At 49.4% G+C, this 6,000-nt stretch overlaps 1 protein-coding gene across 1 annotated transcript in view; it reads left to right on the plus strand.

Annotated features, from left to right (window-relative positions):
• The window catches only part of nhsa (Nance-Horan syndrome a (congenital cataracts and dental anomalies)), a gene marked incomplete at both ends in the record, with an annotated part of 77,185 nt that overhangs the window by 54,647 nt on the left and 16,538 nt on the right, over positions 1-6,000 (plus strand). The window lies entirely within an intron of this gene.

Raw genomic sequence — 6,000 nt, forward strand, 5'->3', positions numbered from 1 at the left:
CATAATGGCCTTCCTGCAGACACATCTACTATTACATCTACGCTGTCATTATCCTCTCTGTGACGTTGTTCCACTCAGGGTTCCTCTCAGCAGAACATCTCAGCAGGACCTCTTGTGTCTCCTCTCTGGCGTCTAACCCTCCTCTCAGCACTGCCCACATCAGTTGAGAGGATGTGGGCTCAGAGCGGATTAGCGGGGAGACGGGTATTATGACATGCCTCCTGGCATTGGGACTCCACTCTTTGTGTTTGACTAATCAGACCTCAGAAGGGACTTTCTCCACCAGCTGACCGCCAGCACTCACTGGAATAGCTGCATTGTTCTCAGGGCCAGACTGCCCTCATCGACTGTAGCAAGGAGATTTAAGTCTTAGCTGATTTTTGGAAAGATGTGGGTAATTCTCTCAACGCTCTGACCAGTAAGTGTTCGCATTGTATTTCTTACTAGACTCAGGTGAGCACGAGTCATGTGTTTGTTCTATAGACCCTTTTCACGGGGCCATTTAGTGTCCAAAAGGCAGAATAAACACAGGTGCAAGCAAAACACTAATGAGGGTTTCCAATTTCCAAGCATGGAAGTTGGAAACCCTCATTAGTGTTTTGCTTGCACCTGTGTTTACCCTGCCTTTTCGACACATAATTGCCCCCGTGAGAAGGGTCTATTGCACAGCAATTAATCTAGCCCTTAATGCACAAATAATTTGCTTTCAGAGAGAAAATTCTCTCTTTAAAAAACTCTTTCAAAAGAGAGGAATTATTAAAAAAGTCCATAAGTTATTGCATTTTTACTAGCTACTCATTTACATGTCATTCACAACCACAACACAGTGCTGAATTTGATTTATTCAGAGTAGATCAACAATTTAGCCAAAGACTGAATCACAGTAATATGACATACCGGTACTCGTACACCATACACCATAACACCATATCCACCATAACAGTTTACCATCCACCGTGCGTCACATCCCTTGGCATTCCTACACCCTGCATGATCCTCTATTGTGGGTTAAGCGGCCAGTGTTGTTTCAGTGGTTTGGATTAACGCTCCTGCCCTCCTCTAGCAGACCATAAACAGATTAGTGGTAGCCCAAGTCAGAGCCTGGCTGGACCATCTGTACCCGGGTGTGTGTGGGGGGGGGGGGGGGGGGGGGGGGGGGGGGGTGAGCAGGGCATGGAGGGGGAGTGTGAGTAGGCCTGCAGATGTTCCTTCCAGCCGGGCTACAAGTAGTGGCAGTGGAGCCATGGGATGTCCCAGTGAGGACATAGCTCTGTGAGGGACAGAGAGGCACACAGGAAAGTCCCAAGTGAATGGAAGGAGAGGGAGAGACACACTGACTGACTGACTGACTGACTGACTGACTGAACATCTCATTTCATGGTTAGGACCAGGCAGCTCTGCCATGGCTCTAGGATGCTGTCTTGCACTCACATACCAAGGTACTGTATCATTTACTGTGTGTCTTAAATAGAGTTAGATGTTTGCTCTGCTGTTTCCTTGACCTGAATGCACCACCTCCTGCACTGGCTACAGCAGCTAGATATGTCCACCTCCAGTCTGCGTTTTGTTTCAGCATTGTTACAAGAAGTGTGTGTTGATGAGACAGGCGCGCTCTTCTCCTCAGCTTAGTGTTTGTTTGAGGCACTTGCTTATCTGCTGTGCGTGGCTACTTCACCCTCTGTGTTATAGAAAAGTGAACAAAACCCATCTGTTGTGGACGTTGGCAGAGTTCCTACATGACATGATACCCCGGCAGCTGCTGAAATATTCAGATTCCTGCATTGTCTGTTCCAGCATTCAGTAGGAAGCTTCAGTGTGTGCTGAAAGAGACTTCTGGGCCAAAACGTCTGTGCTTTTGTACCCCTGAATAAAAGAAACATTATTGTCCTCAGATTTTTTTTTCAAGCGTGCAAACCTACTCGACTTCTTGTGTTATTGCCCTAAAACACACCCGGCAACTATTCACATCAATTTGCAAACAGAGGTGGCTGAAGGCACGGTGTGTACTCACCTACGTATGTGGCTTAAAACCAGTTTTTCTTATCTAAGTGTGACCTAATGACTGACATCTGTGGCTGTGTTTTCCCAGGCTGTGGGCAAATTGTAGGTGTGTGAGAGTGAGTGTGTGGGTGTGAGGGGTTTGGCTGGGCTCCTGTCTGGGCCAATGCTGTGTAATTACTAGGCAGAGGTAGTCTGAGGACGCAGGCTTTCATCCCCTTCTCCCGGCCTGGAGGGCTGCTGCCAGTGCTGATAGTGAGGTATTGTTGGGGTGGATCTGGCAACCCCGTTTAGATCATCCCGCAGATGAAGTGGACAGATTGATGGGCTCCGTCGAGGTGCAGATAATAGACTCTGTGATTCGACCTTCCGGCCTCCCCGCAGTCAAAAACCCCCTTTACAGTCCAATAGGGAAGGCTCATAGTATTGGTTCCGAAATACAGCAAAACACATTTACTCTTTATTATATTTTGGATCCAGTTCTTTAGAATACCCCCCCTATAAATCCTATCAATTCTTTCTTTTGGACTTTTTTTGTATGCTGTTCTTCTCACTCACTCTCTCACTCAGACATGTGGCTCATATCTGCCTGTGCTGTGAGTGCACTGTGGCTGGATATACGACATGTTGAAGTAGATCACTCGTCTTGGCTGTGACAGAGAGGGAAAGCTGACCGCAGGTCAATGAGATGATGATTGAAGGCCGATATGTTTTCTTTAGCTTCATCTGGGGGTAACAGCTGACCACACTCCCAGCGCCATTAGAGGGGGTTCCCCATAGAGACATGACTGTTGTCCTCGTTAACATAATAGATAGGCCTGCACAGTTAGTTGTCACTTTCAAACCTCACTAATATCATTGTAAGCCCTCTTGCATTGTTGCACACAGCCTCATTGAACTAAAAAAAAGTTTCTGAGCCCGGGTGGAAGGAAGTAGTCATGTGTTTTTTGGCCTGGGGAAGACAATAACAGGGAGCGGGGGATGGAGAGGGCAGGCAGTCTGTCTCCTCTCTGTTATCCTGTCAGAGAGGGTGCTGCCACACTGCAGGGCCAACAGTTCATACCTCAGCAGGGAGCCAGGGAGTAGCTCATAGCTCGTGCAGAGGATCACTTGTAACTTTCTCTTCAACTTTTCTCCACAATCCACGCCATAATTGCATTATCATTTGTCATGCTTTTGAAAGTTTGAAATCCTGTCAGTCAGCTTGTGTTAGCTTGTATATTACTACTTAGGGCTGGGCAATATATCGATATTATATCGATATCGTGATATGAGACTAGATATTGTCTCAGATTTTGGATATGGTAATAACGTGATGACCGAAAGAACAAGATCGTGGATACAAGTGGCTGAAATGGGTTTTCTCAGGAGGGTGGCTGGCATCTCCTTTAGGGACAAGGTGAGAAGCTCAGTCACCCGTGAGGGAGAGTAGAGCCGCTGCTCCTTCGCATAGAAAGGGGCCAGTTGAGGTGGTTCGGGCATCTGGTAAGGATGCAACCTGGGCGCCTTCCTAGGGAGGTGTTTCAGGCACGTCCAGCTGGGAGGAGAGGAGACCACGGGGCAGACTGAGGGCGAGGTGGAGAGATTATATCTCCACGCTGCCCTGGGAACGCCTCGGGATCCCCCAGTCAGAGCTGGCTAATGTGGCCAGGGAAAGGAAAGTTTGTGGTTCCTTGATGGAACTGCTACCTCCACGACCCGATCCCGGATAAGCGGTTGGAGATGATGATGATGATGATGATGATGATGAATAACGTGATATGGCATAAGTGTTGTCTTTTCCTTGTTTTAAAGGCTGCATTACAGTAAAGTGATTTTCGGACCTTACCAGACTGTTCTAGCTGTTATGTTATTTGTCTTTACCCACTTAGTCATTATATCCACATTTCTGATGATTATTTATCAAAAATCTCATTGTGTAAATATTTTGCGAACACACCAATAGTCATCCCTACTACAACACACACACACACACACACACACACACACACACACACACACACACACACACACAGAGGCATATGTGCACACACACAGGTCAAACACGAGATGCCGTGAAATAACAATTGACTGGAATGTAACATTCTATCAAGCAGCATGAAGCAGTACTGCTCCACACATGTAAAAGCCTGCTCTTTGATCTCTGCTCCTCCAGCTGCTCCCTGTATGGAGGAGAGGCAGCAGAGAGAGAGTCAGCAGGGCCACTGCAGGGCAGGCGGGTGTTAGATCACTCTGGGATGCTTTAGCAGGTCACTGCAGGACAGGGGGGTGTTAGATCACTCTGGGATGCTTTAGCAGGTCACTGCAGGGCGGGGGGGTGTTAGATCACTCTGGGATGCTTTAGCAGGTCACTGCAGGACAGGGGGGTGTTAGATCACTCTGAGATGCTTTAGCAGGTCACTGCAGGGCAGGGGGGTGTTAGATCACTCTGGGATGATTTAGCAGGTCACTGCAGGGCGGGGGGGTGTTAGATCACTCTGGGATGATTTAGCAGGGCCACTGCAGGACAGGGGGGTGTTAGATCACTCTGTGATGCTTTAGCAGGGCAGGGGGGTGTTAGATCACTCTGGGATGCTTTAGCAGGTCACTGCAGGACAGGGGGGTGTTAGATCACTCTGTGATGCTTTAGCAGGTCACTGCAGGGCAGGGGGGTGTTAGATCACTCTGGGATGCTTTAGCAGGTCACTGCAGGGCGGGGGGGTGTTAGATCACTCTGGGATGATTTAGCAGGTCACTGCAGGGCGGGGGGGTGTTAGATCACTCTGGGATGATTTAGCAGGGCCACTGCAGGACAGGGGGGTGTTAGATCACTCTGTGATGCTTTAGCAGGGCAGGGGGGTGTTAGATCACTCTGGGATGCTTTAGCAGGTCACTGCAGGACAGGGGGGTGTTAGATCACTCTGTGATGCTTTAGCAGGTCACTGCAGGGCAGGGGGGTGTTAGATCACTCTGTGATGCTTTAGCAGGTCACTGCAGGGCAGGGAGGTGTTAGATCACTCTGGGATGCTTTAGCAGGTCACTGCAGGGCAGGGGGGTGTTAGATCACTCTGGGATGCTTTAGCAGGTCACTGCAGGGCAGGGGGGTGTTAGATCACTCTGGGATGATTTAGCAGGTCACTGCAGGACAGTGGGGGTGTTAGATCACTCTGGGATGCTTTAGCAGGTCACTGCAGGGCGGGGGGGTGTTAGATCACTCTGGGATGATTTAGCAGGGCCACTGCAGGGCAGGGGGGTGTTAGATCACTCTGGGATGCTTTAGCAGGGCCACTGCAGGACAGTGGGTGTTAGATCACTCTGGGATGCTTGCTTTATGGAAAAGGTCGGGCTGTCCCATCTCTGGGTAACAGATAAACGTATCACCTCTTCTGTGGGTTGTTTTCTGTGCTGCATGACAAACATGACACCACACATGCTGTTTGTTGGATTTTGACATGTGGTAGAAAAGCATCTGATGCATGCAGCAGTTTGACACAGGACAGACAGGGCACAGAGGAAAACAAGGTGACGGTCGAGCCTAGCAGTCCAGTAGCAGTCAGATGTTAGCAATAATGTGTCTGCAGCAAGGCAGGCACCTGGGAGGGGTCGGGGCTTTGATCATGAGCAGGGTGTCTGCAGGACAGCTGGCCGGGCTTTGGGCTCATGTTATATCGGGTCTTCCTGGGCTTTGGCAGCAGGCAGGAGTTGAACTCTGTCTTCTGAGGGAGAGAGACTAAAAGATGGGTGCTGGCTGGACTACAAAGCCAAGCCGGGCCCTGCTCTGCCAAAGCTGCCTGGTTCTGCTTTCAGTAGACGAGGAGGTCAGACAGGGTGTCTTTCAATGGAGCAGTCGGGTCAAGACCCAGCCTGCAGATGGCAGCCAGGTAGGACGAGGCTGGCAGATGTAGTCGTCTGGTAAAGCGAAGGCTGAGGAGCGTTAATCCTCCAAAAGATATTGCTGCTTGGATCCTTCCTACACATGTGTAGTAAGATCATAGATGTTTATCACACACCACTCCTTGATTG

This window comes from Poromitra crassiceps (assembly GCF_964638095.1).
Source record: "Poromitra crassiceps genome assembly, chromosome: 12".
In the NCBI taxonomy this organism is placed as follows: Eukaryota; Metazoa; Chordata; class Actinopteri; order Beryciformes; family Melamphaidae; genus Poromitra; species Poromitra crassiceps.